This window comes from Lygodium microphyllum, chromosome 2 (assembly GCF_053477565.2).
Source record: "Lygodium microphyllum isolate KBCC chromosome 2, Lygodium_microphyllum_v1.1.10, whole genome shotgun sequence".
Lineage (NCBI taxonomy): Eukaryota > Viridiplantae > Streptophyta > Polypodiopsida > Schizaeales > Lygodiaceae > Lygodium > Lygodium microphyllum.
Window position 1 is genome coordinate 36,043,926 of NC_141136.1, and position 24,869 is coordinate 36,068,794.

Consider the following 24,869-nt stretch of genomic DNA (forward strand, 5'->3'; position numbering starts at 1 on the left):
ATCTCTTTTTTGGTGTCCCCACTAAGGAGTGCCGAAATTTTTTGACTTTGTGTGTGATTTGTGGATTGATTGTAATCGTTTTTTGATGGCTAGTTCTTTTCCTAAATTTTATGGTAAGAAGGGAGAGGATCCTTAGGATGTATTATCTAGCGAATAAATGACTGAACCTTGAAACTCCAAATTTTGAAATTTCAATTGTTGGATGAAGGTCGTAATTACCCTTAGATTGAGAAATCCTCCTGTTCCTATGGAATATGAATCAACTAAGCAGGCATTCCTTGACCGTTTTAAGGAAACTGAGACTTCCCAGGACCTTTGGAGAAAAATAGAGACTTGCTAAAAGAGAGAAGACCATACGATAGAATTTTTTGCCATGGAGTATGCTAGACTTTGGGATCGTTGGAATGTATCTTTAGGCCTAGGAGAGAGAGCCCTGGAAATGTTGAAAATTAAACATTTTATTGAAAAATTGCAAGGAGAGGTGAGGAAAAAATTGGAAATAAAAGAACCTAGTACTTTTGAAGAAGCTATGATGATTGCCATAGGAAAAGAGAGAAAAATTAAGAAAATTAAAAAAAGAGAGTCATTTAGAACACTTGTTGAAAATAGAGAACAAAATTGGCAAGGACAAAACTTTCAAATGTTAATGAGACAAAATGCCCAATTAGCACTAGAGATTGAGGATCAATTGTCTGGCCAATTATAAAATATGAGATTAGGAGCTATGAGAGGAAGACCTTGGGGAAGAGGAAGTGGAGGACCTATAGGACATACCAATCAGAAAAATTTAGGAAGTGGGAGAGGAGAAAATGGTAGGGGATATTTTTGTAGACCGATGGTGACTTGTTTTTCCTGTGGAGAGTTAGGTCATGTGAGTACAAATTGTCCTTATCTGCCTAGAGTAGGAGGGGATATATATCCTTTACCTCAAAATTTGCCTAACAGACATAATGATTTTGGGATAGAAATTAAAAATGATTCTACCTCGCAAGGACCTAGGTTGAATGAAGAAGATAAATGAAAAAATGCCATAAATTGTATTCTTTTAGAACATAAAAGAAAAGAAAAGAAAATTGTTGATGTTATGCCTGCAATTAAAAGAAGAAGAGATGTTGAGAGAGATGAACGTGAAACTAGTAAGGCTGGTAAGGAAAGAGGAAGAAAAACAAAGAGAGGAGAGAAAAAAGAGAAGAGAGAGGAAAATAAATCAAGATCGCCTAGGAAACATTATTATGCTATTGATATTCCTTTGGGAGAAGAAGAGAGTGATTATGATCTAAAAAAGGATATGATGGGTAAGAAAGCTGATACATCTTTTGCCCAATTGATGGAGTTGTGCCCTAAGATGAGAGGACAATGGAATAAATTAGTGAATTCGAAGTACAAGGAAAAAAAGAAAGGAACAATGAGAGTTTTGAGTGTAGAAGAATTGTCTGATATTCATCCTATTGTTGATGCTTGGTATAAGAATCAGAACATAGGAGAAGCATATATTGATGGAGGAGCGCAAATTAGTATGATTACTCAAGCTTGTATTGAGCAGTTTGGACTTCGAATCATTGAAGGGTCTAAATTTTGAATTATGCTTGCTAATCACGCTAAAGTGAGGTGCTTAGGTATGATTCAGAATTTGAAAGTGAAGGTTTATGGAGTCTCTATGAAAATTGATTGTCATGTTATGCCAGCAGGGTTGGGAGCTTTTCCGCTCATATTGGGTAGACCTTGGCTTAGGAAAGCAAGAACAATTCAAGATTGGGAAAAAGGGATAATAACAATTTATGATCGAAGGGGAGTACCAAAGAAATTTGATATGTCTTCGAGAAAGGAACTTGTGAATGAAGAAGATTCTGAAGAAGAAAATAAGGAAGAGAGTGATAGCTCTTCTGAGGAAGATGATAGTGAGGATGAGAGTTCAGAGAGTGATTCTGATAGGGAGGTGTCATCTGTTGTAGTTGAGTTAGTGAGTTTTGAGAGAGAGGAAGAGAGAATTGAGGATGAATTTTTGAGTTTGCTAGAAGACCATGAGGGGGAGGGCTTAGAAACTGTAAGTTTTTAAGATGAAGTTGAGAATTGAAATTTATTGCCTAATAAGTCTGTTGAGAATTGTTGTGAGTTTGGTTATGAGTTTGTTGATCAAGAGAGTATGGAGGTTTTAGGTTCTGACTCATGTTGTGATTTTGGTGTTGGTGTTGTTGACTCAGTTGAGTCTTGTGAGTTATTTGGTGATGTTTTGAGTAGCCCGAGAGAGGCTTTTGTTTGTGGTGTTGATGATGTGGTTTTGAGTAGACCTAATCTCTTACTCCTTGATAGTTGTTTAGATTATTGTTTGGTTGTTTTAGGCAACAATGTCGAAGAGAAAACTTCATTTGATAGTGTTGTAGTTTCTTTGAATTCTCCAGAAGTTTGTGATGATTCTGATTGGGAATTTGATGACCCTGAGTGTGACATTAAAGAGGATGTGAGAGGAACTTTGAATAAGGATTTGGAAAGGATTGAAAAGTTGAGGGAAGAGAAATCTAACACTAAGGTTAAAGAGTATGAAGAAAATTGTGAGGTTGTAGTTGAAGAAAATTGGACAATTGGGTGTTTGGATGAGGATAGTGACCTTAATGTGTTGCGTAAAGTACCTATTTGTGAAAAGTCTTTTGAGAATGTTTGTGATAAAGAAATAGAAAAATTTGACTCTTTGAAGTCTCGTTGTTTGGATGGATGTTTTAAAGAGATTTATTTTTCTGAGATTTTTGCAATGTTTGTGGATGAGTTTGATTTTTGCAACATAGAAAGAGTTCAAACCTTGTTTTAAAACCCTAGCTTTGTCATGTTTTTCTTATGGGAGGATGGGAAGGGTATGTGGATTGTCATTGTGGGTGATAAAATCTTTTGCTTTGACAATGTGAGTTGTTTTGAGAAACTTGGATTTGAAAATTTTGAGGATTTCAAAGAGAAAAATTTTGGTGATTTTTGTGTGTCTGTTCAAAAGAGGTTTGAGAATGGTGTATCATGGATTTTTTTGATTTATGAGTTTGAAGAACTCAGAGATAGATCATTGGATTTGATTTTTGATTGGCTCATAAATGTTGCATCGTTTTATGAAAGCAACTGCTGCACATGAATGCTTGCAGACTAGGGGAAGGGCTTAATATGTCAAGTGTTTGTGAAAATTGAAAAGCCCTAGTCAAATTGTAGTTAGGTTTGATTTTGGTTAGCTTAGTTGTTTGCGTGACAATTTGTTTTGTTGTTTCGTAATTGGATATCTTGTGTTTGTCTAGCTTAGGATTTGTTTCTGTGATTTTGTTTAATTTGTGTGAAACTTGATAGCCTTGGTCGAGCTTGGTATTCTTTTTGGATAGGTTGAAGTAGGAGTTTGTTATTAGCTATCGAACATTGAGGAACAAGGTATGTTTTCTTGTCGAGACTCTTGCACATCACAGGGATAATGGATTCACGAGCACTTTACATTGCACTTGTTGATGCACTACACTCAGGGGTCGTCTCTTGTTCTTATCAAATACTTCCATGCCATGGGTTGGGATTATGCACGTTTTGCACCATCGTTGAGCACTAGCATGGCATGAGGTCTGCTACAGCTATATGCAGTAAATCTTAGATGCACGCTTACATGAGAGAGCACCTGTCATTGAGCATGCACATTTTTTGCACACACTATATTTGGGATATTTATCACAAAGTTAGGAACCTTTGGTTGAGTGGATAAGGTGATTGGGTGAGTTTAGAGGGTTGTGAAGGACGCCACCAATTGTAAGATGGGTTGTTCATATCGGTCAACATCTTGAGGACCATCATTTTCTAGAGTGATTGTGAGAATTGGATGGGAGGAGCAGAGTACGTTATATTTTCTTGCTGAGAGCTGAGAGGTGAGGATAAGGAATTTTAAATTAATCAAGAAAATTTGTTGGCATTTTGCATGACGCACGATCACATCTAGATAAACTAGGCACAATATCTTCAGTGCATCCATATTTTTTTTGTGTGAGCATTGTTTGAATGGTAGCATATCATGAATCCAACATTGCATATTTTTCCAAATCATGAATGATTGGGCACAGAGTTCATTTCAAAAAACCATATTCCTGCTAGGGCACACTGCATTAAAAAAACAAGTTCATATCTAGAGAATATTTATTTTCAAGACTCAAGGATAAAAGGAAAAGGTCCTAAGTTTTACATCGTCAACGAGTATTTCTTGAAGAAAAAGAGAATATGTGTGTTGAAAGTGTGTGCAATTACAAGAACAATAGGCCAAGGAAGGGAATAAGTTGTCCAAGATAAAAGATGAAGAAAAATGATGTGATTTACGAATATCAACATTTTTGCCCATTTTTGATGGATTTTCGTAATTTTTCCCGCGCAACTTGTTGACCATATGCATTCCGATCGTTTTGAGTACCTGAACGACTATATTCGGAGTTCAAATGACGAAGTTATGATCCAAACAAGTTGCAAACATGCATAGGGCAGAAAAAAAACGAAAATAGTGAAAAGCAGTAGAAAAGCAAAAGCTAAAAACTAAAAGCAAAGCACCGAGCATCGGCTCAAGGTTGTTAAGGTACAAAAATATATCTCACTTGGTTTGTTTTCGAATTGTTGGTATTTTCATTGTGTTGTGGTTGTGTGATGCTCTACCCACATTCGGGTTTTTAGTTGTTTTGAGCTTCAAGAGGCATTGTGTGTTGTCTTGTTTTCGTGTGTGGTATTTGTCAAAATATTTAAATTTTTGTATTGTGTTGTGTATCGGACAAAGTCAATTACCCCAACTCGCGCTCCTTAACATCTCATTATCAAGTTGTGAGTGAGGCTTGCTCTCTATCACCGCTCGTGTAACAACGAAAGTTTTAATGAGGATGAATTTGTAGTCCTCCCAAGAACAGGGTAAGGAATGTACCTTGGTTGCTATAGGCTCCTCAAGTAGACCTAGGTCTAAATGTTCATAGATTCCAGCAAACAGTGTGAAAGTTGAATCCAGTTGTTGGATGTATGTGGCCAAATCATCCCCCGTGGCCATGTCCATGTTGGATGCCACCTCAAGAATTGATCATTGTGGTGGCGGAGGCTTAAGATGTTCTAGTGGTTTGGATTTGGTTGGGCAAGATAGGTTGGCTTGGGGCCCTTCCATTGGAAGATTTGTAGTGGGTGTGGTAGGCTCAGATTGTGAGGGTTGCAACTCCATTGATGCATAGGTGTTGGGGATCTTAGTGACTAACTTATAGCCTTCAGGCAAGACTATGTTCGGTTGCAATTGGACTTTAGGTTGCACTTTAGGTTAGTAGACCATTTGAGCACTCAAGGATTGAGCACCTTTTCTCTTAGTTCCTCTCCTCCCTTGTTTTGATTGAGGTTGTGGAAGCTTAGTTTGTGGGGCTTGAGATCGGGAATCCAAGTTAGCATGTGCCAATTCGGGCAACCATAGTGAGGTGTTACCTTCATAGTATCCTTGGGCTCACAACAAGGCCTTTGAGACCCAATGTTGCTTAATCACATGTGTACTATGAGAGTTCCAACTCCGCCATTTAGGCCTAGAGTAAGATATATGGAAATTACATGTACTCCGTGCTTGACATTTGTAAAACTATGGTTTATGCTTGGGAATCCACTTGCATTTTTGGACCATGGCCCTTTGATGTGATAGTTTAGACATTATGGAAGCACATCGAAACACACCACTCCTCTCCTTAGGGTGGTCAATAGGTTTAGCTATCAATAGCATTATAGGATTTGAGATAACTATGGTGCTCTTACTAAAAGCCTTTACAATTCTAACATGCCCAATGGCAAGGTGAATGTGCTGCAAGCCGTAGTCTACATTGCAATGAACTTGTTTTTCGAACACTTGTTCCAATAGGATTTCCTTGCCAACACATTGCTTGTTTGATAGCATGTAGAAAGTGAGTGGTAAACTCTCATCTCGATAGAAACCATCAATTTGCATTTTCCTAAGTGCAGGTAGGATTTCCCTCCAAATGAGCACAATTTTGTGTTTGTTGGTTGCAATCGGGGTTGACCCAATGTGGTCTAGTATTCATGCATCAAGATATTGGTGTTGGCTCCCTTATCAATTAGTGCATCAAGCGTGCATGTCATTTGAGAGGTCCCGGTGATCGATAAGTAGGATGGTGCTACTGCTTTCTCATCTACATCCTCTAGCTCTGTGATGGTTGCAACTTACACTCGATGAGGTCACTCGAAATGGGGTCTATCTGTCTTGTAAGCATGCTCATCTCTCAAGGTTTAGAGTCTGCCATGATTTGTTCATTTATCCTTCCTTCTGAATGATACTCTATGGTCTGTACTTCCTCCTTACTCTCCTCAATGGTTGAGCAATAGTCTTTGTACTCATCATCATCAAAACTTCAAGATTGTGTCTGTAGGTTGCTTGCAAGGTCCTTACACTTGGATGTGGTTTCACTTGTCAATAGGGCCCAATTATATGTCAAATTTAGGTCGTGCACCTTGGTCCATTGCCACTCCCTACATTCTATAAGATCCTTAAGGGGTTTCAAGTTGGTGGCTGGGTTTCTGGAAAACTTTCTTAACAAGTGTTTGAGTATTCCTTAAAGTTCAAGTTTGTTTGCTAGGACTTGATAGGTGATTAATGTTGATTGGCCTATGGCTTTCTAGCCAAGATGCACACAGGTATCGTGGGTAGCTTAGAAATGATAGCACTCTTAGAGTTGCTTGTGAAATTCACATCTTGTCTATACTTGTTCCCTTACTCCGAGAATGGAAGGTCAATGGTTGCCAACACGTTCATCCAATCTTGCTCGTCCATAGAGTAAGGGATGTACCTTGTTAAAGCCCCATAATTGCTTCTTGCTTTTGAGTTCCTCTTCAACAAGTTAGAGATAGCCTTTAAATCCATAGGTGAGGTCTTTCAAGTATCCATTGCTACTCGGACTGCTTTAGATCTATTGCCAAAAATATTAAACCACTACCCCAATCCTCTATCATTGGCATTTCTCATCCATGGCCTTCCCAGGAGGATATCATAATCCACTCCCTTCATGACTATGAAGTTTATAGATAATTGGAATCTTGCTATCTTTATGACCAATCCTCTAGGACTCTAAAGGTCTAACCCTCATTCCATTTGCTAGGGTGGTATTGAACCTTGTAGTTTCCACTTGTGGATTTCCCCAAGTTTGAAAGATTGCATGACTAAGTATGCTAACCCATGCTCCTATGTTCACTATCCCCTTCTATGTGGTGTCTCATAAGGTAACGACATGTAAGACTATGTGCATCTCAGTGCCCTCCCAAAAGGTGTTTATTTGTGGGGACTTAGACATGGGATTCAGTGTTAGGTTGGGTATGGGTGCCATGACATTGTGATCTAGAAAGTGTTGTGGCTTATGGTCATCACTATGTTCTACACATCGCTTCAACTATTGCTAGAGTGCATGGTTTTGTCTAAGCATTGTCACTGTCATAAGGGTCATTGTGAGTGAATCTTGCTAGGAATCCGTTATCCTTCTTTCGATCCTTGGTTTTGTGGATTCCTTGCCAGTGTTCTTGAACTGTTTGTGTATTCTTGGTCCTCTCACTCTGCCATGCAGTTGCTCATGTGCTGGCATTATCTCTCGTGCGCTCAAGTATGAAGGTTAGATTGGTGCGCTCGTGGTTGAGAATTCCTTAACCTCATCCTCAACTATAGGGTTGGTATATTGACAGTGTGCATGCGCTTCTTTTATCCACTCCTTGACCTTATTTGCAACTCCCAGCTACTCTATTGGTTGGGGTCAGGGTACTTTCCAACCTTAGCACTTCCTTTCTCTCTCATCTTAGGAGAAGATGTTTCTGCTTTGGCATCCATAACTTTATTACCTTTAGTTAATGTGGTCTCACTCTTGGTTTTGAGCGTTATTTTTGCCTCGGCTCTTTTCTTCCGCCCTTGTTGATTCTTCTTCCCTATAGAGGATGCATCTAAGTTGCTAGGTCTTGGTAGTGAGACACCAACCTACTTCATTTGAGATCGTGTCATAACTTTCAAGGGTATGGGTGTGGCATCGGTGTCACGTATCTTGACAAAAAAGAGCCCAATGTCACAGATGGTACAATTTTTGAGCTAGTGGAGGGCTTTCACCTTTGGCAATCAACGAATAGATGAGTGACTCCACATTCGGGGCATCTCAAATCAGCCTTCTCTATATTTTCTTGCTCTTTTTCATGGCAATAATATGAGATATGCCCTAGATGGCCACACATCCAACATGTTATGGCTCCCTGGTTTTGAGTTTTCCTAAGCCTCTTCCTCTTCCTCTACCTAAGGCCATGATTGGTATTGGTCTATAGTCCATCAATATTGGATTGCCTTCTTCATCGGAAGAAACATAAAGGTTCAAATAAGAATCTTCCTCTAGGGGTTCTTCCACCAAGTGCATTGGAGCTTCACTCAATGGATGGGTATATGAGGTCTAGGGATCCTTGTAGGGTTGATATCTATCCTTGGTGGGGCTAGCTTTGAGTCATAGGATGCTAGGAGTGCCACGGGGGCTCCCCTTCCCAAATAGGGCTGTCTACCCCCTGGATAGTAAGGTTGCATGTAAGTTTGTTAGTGAGACAACCATATTGGCAACTGGCAATGCATGATATCATACCCAAATCTTCCACAATTGGTGCAAGGCCTTACTCTGGGATCGAGGCATTCTTCCACCAAGTGCATTGGAGCTTCACTCGATGGATGGGTATAAGAGGTCTAGGGATCCTTGTAGGGTTGATATCTATCCTTGGTGGGGCTAGCTTTGAGTCATTGGATGCCAGGAGTGCCACGGGGGCTCCCCTTCCCAAATAGGGCTGTCTACCCCCTGGATAGTAAGATTGCATGTAAGGTTGTTAGTGAGACAACCATATTGGCAACTGGCAATGCATGATATCATACCCGAATCTTCCACAATTGGGGCAAGGCCTTACTCTGGGATCGGGGCATTCAGATATAGTTGATTTCCTCCACAATGCACACATTACACATGGGGTCGCATAAGTCTTTGCATTGACTCTTGTAGTCTAGCCACATCCACTTTCAAATTGGCTGTATCTTGGGTTTGGTCAATTTTCTTCCCAATCTCCTATTCACTAGTGATTTCTTGTTCACTACTTGTTGCAACTCTCTTAGTGTTCCTAATTGCATTGCTACCTTGTTGTGCCGACTGAGAGCTTCTTTCCCTAAGCAAATGATCTAATTGTATAGCTTCCTTGAGGACTCTTGCAAGCACGTCCCTCTACATGTTTAGTTACTTGCCAGCGCCTTGTACAACTCTTCATTGCAGATCCTATTAATGAACACAGTTGAGACCACTCTCTCATTAGGTTGCTCAGTTGTAGGTATCCTCTTATAGAGACTCCTCACATAGGTAACATAGTCTCGTATGTCCTCTTTGTCCTTCTAGCTCACATCATTAGCTTAAGGATCAGGTTACTGGAGTATCCTACCTTTGAGAATCTAGTGATGAAAAGAACCTTCACTTGAGTGAAGTCACTACGCTAAGCATTGTCCAGGATGGTGAACCAAGTCCATCCCTTGTCTCTCCTAGAGGCACAGATCGAATGTTTAGGCTTGCTGAGTGGGGTCTATGAGACTATTCTCCTCACACACTTGCTCAAATGACTCAACAAAACCATAGGGGTCATTCCTTGCCTAATATTTATCAAGTTGCTTCACAATTATGGATATTTTTGTCTAGCTTTCGGTGTTTTAGGTTACTCCCAACTGGGATAGCATGATGCCACCACGGCTTCTCCACTCTGATCAATTCTAGTAGAGCCTAAAAACCTCTTGGTAGTAGCTCTCTCAGCATGAGATTGGCTTCCAGAACTCTCTCCCTATATAGGCATTACCTCCCATTCCATTCCTACTAGATATGGCTAGGATCCTATGAATCTCATTGAGTTCTCTCTCATGAAGGCACCCCTCTAAGCCCTTTACTCCTAACTATAATTTGCCATGCGTTGCAATGCCATTCTTGCTAGTCTCCTCTCTTCCTCAAGGTTAACTGCAACGTCTTCCATAGATCTTTCATGCTGCTCTATCCTCATTTGTTGGTTGTATTGGATGACAAGTCGTCAGATGTCATTGGGGTGCTCAGCCATATTGAGGTCAAGGTCTAGGTCTAGGCTATTCTCATTTGAGTCGGTACTACATGCCATGTAGTTTCCTCTTGATCCACTAGAGCATCTATGAGGTCAACTAAGTCGGCTAAGGATGTATTCCTAATCCTAGCGAGCCTTCCCTTTGCTTGGTGATGTGGCGATTTGGTCCTCTCCATGTCTTTATCCTCCTTGGTTTTCTAGTTTTCTTTTGATTCTTGGGTTGTACTCCTATTGGTGGGTTTGTTTTTAGGTTAGTTTCCCTTAGTCTATTCCTTGTTTATCCATTTGTTCATAATTATGCAACACTTATACTCTAGCAATGCATTGTGATGTGGGCTGTGCAAAATTAGGCTTTCTAATTTCCATACATGCTTATGTGGCCACTTTGTCAAGTGTGACTTTTAATGGAGTCAACTACTTTGATTTTTCTTGCTCTTGATAGAGTTAGAAGAAGGGGTTTAACTACTCCTAATTGGTTTAGCCTGAGTTCTTTAAGGGCCACAATAGGTGGTCTGTTGGTGGGCATCCATCCCTAAGAGTCAGCTTGGGTCTCTAGTCATCTTAGTCGTGGCCAAAGGTCGGGTCTTTTGGTTCTTCATGGATTGCTAGGCCGCGGTTCCTTTCTTTTTCTAGGTGCAACCACTTATAAGGGCTCATTTACAGTTCTATGTTCTTAAACAGTTCATTGGTTAGGTGGAGCAGGCCCTAGTCAGCCCTCAAAAGGTTGAAAATCTCAATCCGTCAGGGGGTGTCTGAGTCCCAAACTCGGATGCCCAAGCAATCACACTCACACTTACTCAAACGAGGGGTACTCATCTGAGTGTCCAAGGAGTGGCTATCCGAGGTCAAGTTCTAGTTACTTAGCCATATGAGGCCCAAACTCAGCCATTTGAGATTGAGTTGTCTTGTCCGAATGTGGTCCGAGGCTGAGTCGTCCGAGTGGACAGCTGTTGACTCGAACATCCTAGCCTACTCAAGACTTGGCTGTCTGAGGCCTCCGACGGTCATCGTCCGAGAGGCTTGTGAAAAATGTCGAATGGCACAAAAATGATTCTATTGTGTTCAATGGATGCCAATTAATGCTATAATGATTCTAGAACAATACAGGAGATATCAATAGGGATCTTGAATGTACCTAGTAAGGCTGAGTACGTCAAACCACAAATTGTAGACAATGTAGCATGCAACCTACAACTCTCTACCTCTCTCTCACAAGCTATCTCTCTTAGACTCTTTGAATGGAAATGAGCTCTCTATCTCTCTTGTGTTGCCTTTTGTGGTTTCCCCTTCTCCCCTTACCTCACCTCTCAGCTCATCATAATTCCAAGCAAAGATGTCACAGAATTCGTGAATTAAGGACGCATAGTCCTCCCTTTATTCCAAACTAAGCATGGACCCTAATTTAATTGGCCCTAAATCATTCATCATCCAAAAGTCCAACTCAATTACGTTTGCGTCTCTTATCCTATCCTAAGCCTCTATTCCTTCATTTAAAGCTACTTGATAGATATCCTCTATATTGGACTCCTCTTTGGATTCATCACTTGATGACGTCTCATTAGTAGATGGATCCTCTAATGTATCTAATTTTGACAATGATAAATTAAATCTCTCACTTTTTGAGGAGATTTAGGTACTGGTATCTACTACTACTACATGTCTAGCACCTCTACCAAAGATCAACCAACCAGTGGGTATATCAACCTGACAGTCTGCTTGTAGGATCCATGGCCTACCCTAGCCATACTTGAAAGCTAGGTTGCCCTGCAAACCAGAAAATGTAATTGGATGATACCACTTCTCCTCCCAAATATGGGCTAAATAGCAGCCAAATATGCATTGTGGCTATTGAAAATATATAGAAGACCTCACCCCTTTTGGGTACTTTCGCTAGTTCTTGCTTTACATCCTCAAAGGATACTTGAGATGGGTCACTCCAAGAAAAATGATAGTTAAAGGACAATGTATTTGTCAATGGAAATGTCCTCTTTTCCAATGCATTGATAAATATTCGATAGTATCCCACTGATGACAAAAAGCTATGGACTTCTTTAGGAGTACGTGGTGGACTTCTGTTTTCATTCATCACTTAATGAAATCCCACTATCAAATGGATCCTCTAATGCATCTAATTATAAAAAAAGATAAAGATAATCTCTCACTTTGAGGAGATATGCATCCATTATTACATGTTGGGTATCTTTGCCAAAAATTAGACGGCTAGCGGGTATATCAGCTTGATAGTCAAATTGCAAGATCCATGGCTTTCCTAACAATACTTGATAGCTTGGCCGCCTTGCAAACCTGATAACCCTAATGTCCATGGTGCATTTCACATTAGCAACATTCACATGGACTTTGGTAATGCAAACTTCAGGTTGCCTTAAATTGTCATTAGCCATTTGGAGAATTGTGGAGGTATATTTTTGGATTTCCATTCCTAATCTTTCCATTAACTCTAAGCTCATAATATTGATGAAGGATCCAGTGTCCACAATGGCAGGTTCCATTAATATGTCCTCACAATGTATGCTGCTACCCTTGGGCAATGCTTTTTATCATGTTCAAACCAATCATCTCCCATTTGAGCTATTTCCAAGGGCTCAACAATATACCCAGTGCGAAGAATCTTCTTAAACTCTTTATGCACTCCTGGAGATAACTTGATCAGGCTTTACCTTGCAAAGAGAACTCACTAAATCAAATTCATGATAACTAGCAATGGTTCTCTTCTCTTGCCAGACCATTCTTTCTCTTGGTCATTGAATAGGCTTTGATGCCTCTTTCTTAGCTTTTGTCTTCTTCTTTGGCAGCACCTTATTGGGATAAGCTTTTCCATTAGAGTAGCTTTTAGAGGACCATCTTCCACATTTAGGTTAAGGGCTTACATCTCCTTATCATCCCATTTAGGGTTTGTCGCAATAGGTTTTACATGATCCTTGTTATCTTCTTTAACCTTTTTTCCTCTTGTAGTGACTCGCAAATTGAAATCCTCAGTAGCATTAACACGTATAGCCTTGATAAGTCTGACACCACCACCACCACTAGGTAGCTTCTCTATAGTAGCTTTTCCTCTTTGCAGTATTTGTTTTGGTCCTTTATGTCTCTAAAGGTTGTTCCCTTATACTCGATGATTTATTGGACTTAGATGGCTACTTCCTTTGTTAAAGAGAGCTAATCTTACTCAAGCAAGTACTAGCTAAATGATCGAACTCCCCACACATGTCACATTTGACATTAGGGTAGTTTTTCGAAAAGTGCTAAGCGCACACCACTTACAACTCAATCTTGATGGACCACCCTCTTCAGGGAATTAACTTCCTATCAAGTTTTGTTGCTTCTTTAGGAAATTAATATCTACATCTATTTGTTTGTATTGTTCCATTATCATATCAATATAATGCTTCATCATGTCCTTGACTTTGCTAAGAACATTTGATGCACTAAACTCATAGCCATGATCATCTACTTGCCGTTCAATTGGTCTAACTAGCTAATTAGGGATCCGTTGTGTTAATTAATTGGAATGAAATTAGGGTTTGTCATTTGGCTTCCATTATTCAGTGGAGCCATTTAGCTAGCTATTGGCATTAGGGTTGGTAGCATGGTCACATTAGGAGTTGGTAGCATAGGCACACCTTGCATTATGATTCCTCTCCCATTCAAATTGGTCATGGGTGTTCCTTGGCTTCCATCAGTCAATGCCAAGTTATTTCCAAGTTTCCCTAGACTCAAATTCAAGTTTGCCCTAGAGGCGTAGGCCACTTGTAATAGTGACTCCACCTCCTCTGCTCGTGTAATAATAGAAGTGTCAATGTCACCAAGAGCAACACTACTCAACTGCACGTGTATGTTAACATGGGCACACCTTGCATTATGCTTCCTCTCCCATTCAAATTAGTCATGGGTGTTCCTTGGGTTCCACTAGTCAATGCCAAGTTATTTCCAAGTTGCCCTAGACTCAAATTCAAGTTTTTCCTAGAGGCGTAGGCCACTTGTAATCATGACTCCACCTCATCTGCTCATGTAATAGAAGTGTCAATGTCAGTAACAGCAACACTACTCAACTACACCTATATGTTAAAGTCTAGCGCATGTAAAAAGTACTGTAGTTGAGTAGCTCATGGGATGGTAATATAGGTGTGCAATTTATGAAACACTTACTTTATTTTCTTGGCATACACTCAAAAATTCTCATGAGGTTCTTAACATGTTACATTGAGAACGCCTGGCTAATACTGAATGCCTCTCTTAGGGGCAAACTCTCTTTGGAAGGATGCAAAAAATAGATCAATTGTAGTTATGGTTTCGGCTTCTAGGCTGTGATACCATACTGCAAATCTTCCTTTTAGAGTCTTATTAAAGAACATCGTTAGATGTCCCTCATCTTGGATTCATCAGTTCAACATTAAATTTTAGAACTCACTAATGTAAAAATCTGCATCTTCCTCTACTAACCCATTAAAAATGGGTAGAGAGAATCCTAAGGTTGGCAGATGTGGTGTCCCTACAGGGATTGCAATAGGTTGAGGGTCTCTGAACTAGTGGAACTAATCAAAGTGGGCTGGTGCTACTTCGTTAAGGGGAATACCTTCTAATGATTTTAGCCTATAGTCTAGCACTTTCAGCTCTTTCTTGCTTTTGGATCTCATGGTCTTGTGGATCTATTTTACTATCGTTTGGTATACATTGAACAATTGGTCCCTATTAACCAAGATTTGGAAATCTCCACTTATTAGTGGCTCCCAAAAAATGCACCACTTGTTAAGACATGGGGCATGGGCAATGATTAAGGGAATAGGAAATAAACTGATTTTCTAGCATATCTCTTTACTCAACAAGAAAGCTGCAATTGTGAGAATCATTCTTTCTTAATAAAGACACCTAGTTATATATTGAGAGACAACTTAGTCTTTCCCATCTCATTCCCCTTTGCACTTATGTTGCCTTGGCATTAAGATGAAGAAGAAGAGATACTAAGAATATTCTCAAATCAAGCCTATTGTGCACCTATAAAAGTGACGAGATATATATGAGGGCATATTGGTATGTGGAGGAGACAAGGAATTGGGGGTGGGAGGATGGGGATGAGGAGGGAGGGATGATGAGAGGAATAGAAGAAGAAAACAAAAGTAAATAGGAAAAAAGAAGAAAGTAGAAGAAAATCAAGAGAAGAAGATATGGTTTTTAAAATTAGAAAAATAGAAGGAAAAGAAGACAAAAATAAAGTGGAGAAAATACGATATTTAAAGTTTTTATTTTGCTAAATTTTTTAAAAAAAGGAAAGAAGTGATCTATAGTTGAGTTGCATGTGTAAAAAGTGAACCACTTAGTTGAAAGAGAGTCTATCTCTCTTTCTAAGTTGAGTTGGCACTTCTTATATTATCTCTCTTTCTAAGTTGAGTTGGCGCTTCTTAGATAATCAAGCCACTTAGCTCAAGTAAACTATGGGCAACTTTTTAAGGATAGACACCACATTGCTACCACACCATTGTAGTATCATATGCCCTAAAAGGCAATTCTAATAAAGAACTTAATGAGAACATTAAATAAACAACTATTTGAAGTTGTTATCTTGAAAAGAAGCCTTGTGACATGCACACTAATGTTTGTAGAGATTTTGATTATATGTGTCACTTTTTTAAGTTTAGAAGGTGAGCCTCTTGGAGAATGCATTAGTTTTGGGTGAAGAAATCTCATAGGAGAGAAAACCCTGAGACTATCTTGTACATGTAATGAAAGAAGTTGAGAGGAGAGAGAGAAGAGCTGAGGAGAGAGAAAGAGAGCAAGAAGAAGAAGGACGAAGACTAGAAGAAGAGAGAGAAAGAGAGAAGGGAGGAGGAAGCCATGGAAGCTGGAGATGAAGGTGAAGAGTATGATCTTGATAATAACTGGTTGCCCTAATCTGGGGCTCTTACACCTTATATACCCCGGTCAGTGTGACTGGGTGTCTAAACCCTAGTCGGTATGCATCCTGCCTATTACAATCCATCCCCACCCTAAAGGTTTTTGCCCTAAAAAACAAGGAGAAGTAGAGGGGAGTGATGGGTGGCTAAGGGAGGGCTGCAGAGTACTACTGTGAGCCCTTTGACAATGAAAATTGGGTGGGTAGAGACTAGGGACAACATCCTATCTAGGACTGGCTTGTTGAAGTAAACAAGTCATAAATTTTGATAGGCCGCTCCAAATAGGGTGTTTTGCATGTCAAAATGGAGCTTATGTTGGGTACTTTCAGCCCATATAGGTGACACTTGATTGCCATTAATGTAGGGTAAAAACTATTCTAGAACAATGTTTTTTCTGCAAGTTATCTGTAGTGTAGACTAGGGCAAAGTTAGCTAATCCTCAGTCAAAATTGCACCCTTGAAGTAGGGGGAGGGTTACATTGGTGAAATGTTGATCGAGGTAGGGCTTTTTTGAAACCATTCCTTCCCCGAGATCAAATGGATAACCTACATGATAAGCATCAAGAGCATAAGGGTCATCCATACAAGCATGGGTCTTTGTACTACCACCGGGGTCAAAAGGATAATTGTGATCCAATGCATCCGATGTATCATAGAAGCAATTCATGGCGTCATATTCAAGCACTGATGGTGGTGTCATATTCAAGCACTGATGGTGTCATATTCAAGCATTGACATGTCCATAAACTCATTGAAAACTACTATGCCAGGTGGAATTGGAGCATATGAGGTTGCAATCACTACAACATTCATTGCATCAACCCCTAGGCATTTAATGTCCATGAGTCCCACATGCGTGGCCACTATTGGGTCAAGGGCCATGGGCTGATGGGACACCTACTCATGAGGCTGCAATGAGATGCTCTCATCATGGCATCGTTTGTGAGAAGCATCATGTTGCTCATAAGGATGCACATGCTGCTCATAGTAATGATCAAGTGGCTGATGATATCGATCACTCTGTTTTGCTGATGATGATGTTTCTCCCCATGTACATACTCGTATACATTTGCATGATGTTTCCCAGATACATAAGGCTATCCAGATGGTTGTCCATGTATGTGACTAGAATGTAGCTCATAAGGACATACATAGTCATCAGATGCATGCTGCTGCTCAAAATATGCACAATCATCATATACATGCTGACCATAAGTAGGCACATGATGCCAAACCATGCTAGTGGTCAAGGTACCCATAATGTCCATGAGAATGCCCATGCTGCTGCTCATAATCATGCTAATCCGTCCTTTTAATTGTAGCCATTTGAGCAACTTGAGTCGTAAGGCCTGCAAGTTTGTCATTGATTGCCATGGTTTGCATGTTGGTGACTGAGATGGTTGAGATCACTCGATCCAACTTAGACATGAATTGATTGTGTTGCTCAATCAATTGGTTGTGGCTCGCAGATCGGAGAGCTTCTTGTCACTATAAATCAACATTCAATGCATTCATTTGGGGATGCCAAGAGTGAGCAAAGAAAATGGAACTATGAGCCAGGATTATTCTGCTTTCATCAGTCGAAATCCATGCACGATTTTTTTCTGTCTTTTCATCCCTTACAGTTTTGCGTCTAGGAGGAGAAACTCTCTCTTGGTCAACTCTATCAGTCAAAGAATCATGTTGGTAATTGAAGCTGTTAGACATGCCATCCCTCAAAATGAATCGATCTTTATCATTAGAGGACGATGCCATTCTATTGTCTTCCCTGGTTATAGGACCCTGAGTAGATGCTAGTGCAGACCAACCATCAAAATCTCCTTGCCAGTTTGCTTGATCAATAGGTCTCTTACTAGAATCAGCAACCCTACTATCCATGATGTGATCAGAACTTTTAGGTGATAGCAATGGAGGAGAACTGGTTGCCAGCTCCCTTTGACTTTGCACAACTGTATTTGGGCTAGGATCCCTCTTTGAATTGCTATTCTTGGATAAACCCTTCACCCTATTTGCATATCTGAGTGTGTTAAGAGTGTGCTCACAAGAGCCAGTATTTGGAGAAATGCATGAGATCATGATAGTTTGAGAGTCACCAATGAAAGAATCACGTAAAACTTTTGTCAATTTACTTTCCTTGAAAGGAATATGGCCTTGCTCATGGTCTAGTGCCCGAATGCACTCTTTAAGAGCAAGTAATCTCTTGTTAATTTCAACACCCTCAATCCTTGTTTGGCGATCATTATCAGTTGTATCAGCCCCACATTCACTACCAGCCAAGTCAATAAAAGAGAACTTTCCAAACAGCTTTCCTCCCCTTTCTTCCTTCTTGTTGGAATGCTTTTTTATCACCAACTGCAGAATAGCATGTGATCTTGAAGACTCTTCATTGGCACCAGTTGATCCTGTACTCCTTGATGCATTACCTCTTTCAATATAATCTTTTACAAGATCGAAATCTGAGACATGGAATTCCTTCAAGCCCAAAATACAAACTTGCCGGCAACCATCTTCCCTCATGTAAATATTCCTTCTTTCATTTAAAAGATCATACAGATTTCCTCCATAGATCTAAAAAAAACTAAGCGATAATTGCAGTCCCTAATGCTTGTAAGTTGGGTGCTACATTAAATCTAGGATCTCTTGGAAAGCCCTTCGAGGTAGAGGCTCCATGGTGAAAGTCTTCCCACTGCCTGTCTACCCATAAGCAAAGCATGTTGCCTTTGTACATTGGAATATGGTTGGAATAATTGGCTCCACAGTTACTCGATAGACCTCATCATTAGAAACTTGATCATCCAACACAGCATCGAGCATAAAATCATGTTTTTCTACATAGGTTGTAAGTTCCACCTTCAACTTGGGCTCATGAACAATAAGTGAACATCCACTCCCATCAATTGTCACAAGGTCCTCTTCTTTACAAGCTCTCTCCTTTTTGTTGAGTGGTCGTTTTTGCACCACAACTTTGATCCTTGCAAGGTTGTTTGTGCTGCCAGTAATGTCCTTCTCTAAGATGGCCGCTCTCACAGGACTGCTTTCACCATTATTTCTTAGCTTGCTGATTGGTGGTCTGCTAGTGGACCACAATATTTCATTTGCATAGCCTTTATCTGAAATGGTAGTGATTGGAGAAGCCTCAAAAGGTTCATGAACAACATCCTCAAATAGAAGTTCTATGCCATCGATGGAGTGCAGGTCCATTATCCCTCCACTACTCTCCCCACGCAATTCAGGTGATGATAAGCCATCAACAACATTCTATTTTTGTAATGAAAGAGACCTAACTAGCCTAACTAAGGAGGAGAAGAGAGAGAAGGACTGTCGGAGAAGAAGAAGAGGAGAGAGAAAGATAGGGAGTAGAGAGAGAAAGAGAGGAAAGGGAGGAAGAAGAGGAGAAAGAAGAAGAAGCCATGAAAGCTTGTGAAGGTGAAAAAGAGAGATTCTTGATAATTCTGTGATGCCTCAGAATACCCTCTTACACCTTATATACCATTAGTGCGATTGGTATGTTCCCATGCCATGTTTCCGTGATTCCCACTCATTACAAACCATCCCGTCTCATAAAGTTTTTGTCCTAAAAAATAAGGGATGCTGTTCCGTAGGGGTCTGCTGTTCCATAGGGGCCTGCTGTAGGAAATCAGCCATAACTTTGTGTAAGAAACTCCGAACCAAACAAGTGAGGTGTCGTTACGGAGCCCACGAGGTGTACTTTTAGCTCATGTGGGTGAAGGGGGGCTGCAAATAGATCAGGACCAAAACTATTGCAAAATAGATGGCTGTCCAGAAGTAACTAGTGTGCTGTCCAAGATGGTATGGCTAGAGAAAAATAGCCATAAATTCCTCTAGGAAACCCCGATTAGGGCAACTGAGGTGTCGGCGCGGAGTCCTTGAGGTGTAATTTCAGCCATGTATGGGAAATGGGGCTGAAAACGGGTTAGGACCAAAACTGGTGCAAAACAATTGGTTGTCCAGATGCAGACTGCAGCCCAAAATAGGTGTCAAGTGTGGTTAAGTTCCAGCTAATACGGCCTCCTTGAGGTGTGAAAACTCATCCAAGATAGATGCTGGGCGCCAAGAAGCTTCCTCTGTTGGTAGACCTTGCCATTTGATCAATTATTCATGGATAGAACGGGTGCAGAGTTGCTTTTCACGCTGCCCAATGACCGCTTTAGGATTATACAGAATAAGGCCCTCCTCATCTATGGGGGGTAGCTCCTCTACATGATCTTTGGGAGTGCCAATGAAAGGTTTCAATTGGCTCACATGGAATACATTATGGATCTTAGTAGTGGGAGGGAGTTGGAGATGGTAGGCCAATTCCCCGACCTTCTTAATGATTTTGTAGGGCCCATAGTAACGGTGTGCCAACTTGTTGTGTTTACCGTATTTACTGCAGCACAGAGGAGCGAGAAAATGGAGCAAAGGAGCGAGAAAATGGAAAAAAAGGAAATAGCAAAAAAGGCGCAGGATAAAAGAAGGAAAAGGCACCTTGACCGGTAACCGGACCCCGAAAAATTTAAATGTTCGGGCACGACCCCTAGAAAGTCTCAATGTTGCCCTGAGACAGCAAAAGAGTAAAAGGCGCACCATTAAATGTGGAAGCGCTCCCGAATCCTTGTAAAAGAGTGCCAGACTCACTCCTATGCAAATTGTATGCATTAGTTGGGAATAGGATAAATTAGAATGGTGGGAAATGAGAAATGGGCTTAGGGCAATGGCCGGCCTTGTAAAATAGGAGATGATCGCCCAAAGAAGGGAGGGTATATATATAAAGTTCAAAAGTGAATGAGAAGCTCATTCTTGTGTGTGGAAAAAAGTGGCTCTCTTCTTCTTCTTGCTTGTGTGTGCTCTTGAGAGAGGGAGTATGAGAGTGTGAGGGAGTGAGTGTGTGGGAGTGAGGGATCAAGAGGGTGAAGCTCTTCACCATCTCCTCTTCTCTTCTTCTCTTCTCTTCTCTTCTCTTTTCTCGCGCGCGCGGCTATGGAGGATGGAGCTCATGGGAGAGGGATTGAGGTTGCTTGAGCTTGCCACAAGGATCGTGGAGCTACCTGTGTGTAAGAGAGAGGAGGGTACTCGATCGAGCATCAAGGTAAGCTCACTACACTCATATGATAGGCATGGCACGTTGGCTATGTGAGAGGTAGCCATGGCCGCTCGGCTTGAAACGCTTGATCAATAAGTGGTTCGTAGGTCTCGGGGTAGAGCTTGTAGATCCCCTTCATTTTGGTTCCGTTTCCAGGACCGACGGAATCGAGCCTTGAGCGCCGCACGCATCAAATCGAGCATAGGAGTAGGGCCTTTGCCCGAAACAGTGCTTGAGGTAGATAGGAGATTTAGGAGGTTTAATCATTGGAACAAGTAAGTATTTTGAGTTTTTTGATGAGTGCTTGAGTAGGTAAATACAACTTATGCTTGGTTTTGTGATTTTTTTGTTAGCATTAGGTAGGATAGGATTAAGATTCAAAACTGAAAGGGTAGGGTTTTTGCTGCTGTAAATCTGGTTGCAATAAGAAAAAGAAGGCAACAATCGTGTTTTTGAGGGGAAAATCGCAACGGGGAAAGGCTCTAAGGTTAGAGAGTGGTTGGGCAATGCTATGTAAGGCTGGGGTAATGGGAGAAGAGCTCATTTGCATTCTAACTTAGTTGAGAGAGAGTGGGAGAGCTACAGGCATAGGAGAGGAGCGGACGCCCTTCGATCACACTTCCGAGGTGCTATAGGTATACAAATCTCTTCCTCGGCATGCCCTTGTGTGTATTTAACAATCTAGAATAGCTAATTGTCAGCAAAACACTAGATTTTGGCACCATTTTCATTGTCGGAAGTGCGCCGACCCTGACGCGTTCGTATGCTCGAACCCCAGAATCGGGTAGTTGGTTGCCCCGAACCTAGGGCTCGACGTTCGGACTTCAAGCATTTGGCCACATGCCATTTGGGGTTCGGGCTTCGCCCCCGCGAACGAAGGCATTCGGGCTTCGGAGTTCGGCCTTCGGGCCATCTAGCCACTCAGACCTTATCATTTGGGCTTCGGCGGTTCGGCCCCTCCAAATTCGAGATTCGGCCATTCGGTGTTCGGACGGTCGAATCGGCCCACCCGAACCCGGCCATTCGGCCCAACTCGACTTCGGCCCTCGGACTCGGCCATTCGGCCTTCGGCTCGCTCGAACGAGACATTCGGACTTCGGTGGTTCGGACACCGATTCTGGGATTCGGACCTTGCCATTTAGGCCGCCGCATGCATTTTTGACATTATTTTAATAATTTAAGCCTAGACCCGCATTGCCGACACTAGTGCGACCTTGTAGGTGTAAGAAAATCATAGAAAACTTGGCCATGTGGCTAGGAAACCTAGCAGAGTGTGTTGTCGCAGCCTAGTCGCAACAGTAGACCAGACATCAGACCCCACATACCTGAGAGACGTAGCAGAAACCCAGATTTTAACCAGGCAGCCGTGTGCTGACCTCATACCCAGTGGCCAAGAGCTGAAGGTAGCATTGACATCGCACTTGAGTGCCGTAATCCCACACACATAGTAGGCCACATTGGTTGTGCACTGAAAGAGCAGAAAGCCTGATTTTACACCAAACACACAGATACCACACTGAGTGTACATAATTTGAGGATTGGTTGTAATAACAAGGAATACACTCAAACATAATCATTCAAGGAACCCATGAATAGGAGTGAACCCCAAGACTTAGCAGACAAATAGGGTTAGGACCCAGGAGGACATTAAGTGGACGTGAGGATCTAGAAGATGACAACATAGAGGATCGGGTGCTGCTAGAACTACTCGAACTGATCGACGGCCTTGTGGAATTGGAGACAGAAACAATGTCAGGATCAAGAGGCGACCGAGAAGAGGACCGGCTAGACCTAGGAGAATTCCCAGTCTCAGTACAGGAACTAGTCCATGACTACGATTTACTTACTAGGACCGTGATCCAAGGCAGACTTGTAGAAGAAGTGGTAGCAAGCCTCGAAGAAGAGAGAAGAGCAATCAGGAGAGCGCTAGAAGGCATAATTTCCTACAACTAGGAGCAAAGGGCCAGAAAGCTACAGCAAGACGTAGATATGTACGAGGCTAGAAGGGTGCTAGACCTAGCTGGGGCAGCCAAATTTGGACCGAATGAAGAGAGGGAACGGGCAGCAGAGGCTGACATGACATTGAGCGAACTTGTAGCCAAGCGACTCATGGACAATACATCCATTGAGCAGAGTACTACAGCCCTAGCCACCGCACTACTCTCGGGATTGGGAGTCACGCAAGGGGCTAAAGGGCAGGCTAGGATCCCTATCGTAGCAAAATAGCTAGCGAAGTATGAGCCTAGCAATGACCCATACAGCTTCATGGAGCAGTTCGAGCAAGTATGTGAAGCAAATGGTCTTACTGACCTTGCACAAAGCTCTCAAGCTTTTGGCCTGTGCTTAGGCGATAAGGGGAGAATTTGGTATTCTAGCCTCAATGATACAGAACGTACAAACTTTGCTCACCTTAAGGCCTTCTTCATCAAGAGATTCTCGGAGGTAGGGTATTCTGACAACCTCATCGTCCGGTTGATGAATATTAGCCAAAGGGAGAAGGAAGACATCAAGGACTATGCCACTCATGTGCGTAGCCTATTCAAATGGATCCCTGCCAATGAACGACCTACTGAGAGGGTAGTGTCTACAGTATTCATGAACGGAATTCGGAGTGAGGAGCTCTACAAGGCTTTGGCCAGTAACTCTACCTTGCAAAGAGACGTGCTAGCTAGAGTTTTCGAAGAGGCAATACGTGTAGATGATTAGCTTAGGGAACTATTTTGAGAGAAAAAGCAACTGTTAGTGTGCAGGAAAAGGGAAAGAGTACAAACCAAGGCCATGAAATGGCAGAGATGAGAATGGAGATTGCACGACTGCAAGAACTGATAAGGAACCCTGCGCGATCGCATGTACAGTGTATATACTGTGGCGGCAATCACCTCCCAGCTGAGTGCCAAGATCCTAGATCTAGGCCATGCCCAAATTGTGGTAGATTCGGGCATGATGCATTGCATTGCAGGATGCCGAGGAGATTCCCATACGCACAACAATACAATCCTCCGTACTTAGGTAATAGACCACCCAATTTCTTTGGGAGGGGAGCCCAATTGGCACTTCCTGCACCAAATGACTCAAGACTTGCCGTACCTAGGCTGGAGATGAACCCAACAGGTATACCAAGACCACCAGGGCCTTTTGTAACCCACCCACCGAGTGATGCTCCAGTTCACTATGTGGAAGAGGCTAGTGAAGAGGAAGCATATGTCAACCCGTACATATCCTATGACGAGGAGGGCAACCCAGTCCTGATGGACTATCGATCGGTGCCGATAATGGCATTAGGTAGAGGAAGAGGCAGAGGCTTTGGAGGGCCAAGCCAAGATCCAATCATATGCTAGACCTACGGTCATCCAGGCCACATTTCATCACGTTGCCCAGAGAAGGAACAGGCTAACAAGGACAAAGTGGATCTTCGATGCACAAAATGTGGGATCACTCACCTGTTTCCTGATTATCCTAGGAGGAAACCATCAGCTAGCTCTGCTAGCGTACCGTCAGTACCTCTAGGGCTGTTTGGAGTGGAAACCTTTGATAGTGAGGACACACCTATCCCCCTACAGGTTATGAGACGAGCTCAAACAAGGCAGGCAGGCATCTCTCTGCGAGGACCTAGCAATCTTGACGCAGCCTCAATAGGGAAGAAAAGCCGTAGGCGGAAGAAGAAGAGTTCGGAAGCTAAAGTCGCACTAAAAACCGAGAGTGCTACGACTCGGCCTGCTGGAAAGAAGGTCTCGAATGCAGAGGCAGAGACCTCTGCCCCGAAGACAGCTGAGCTAGGG

The 24,869-nt window shown here is 41.9% G+C and overlaps 1 pseudogene; it reads right to left on the minus strand.

Annotated features, from left to right (window-relative positions):
* Positions 1–17,495: 17,495 nt before the first annotated feature.
* Positions 17,496–24,869, minus strand: part of LOC148039604 (kinesin-like protein KIN-13A) — a 50,310-nt pseudogene continuing 42,936 nt past the window's right edge.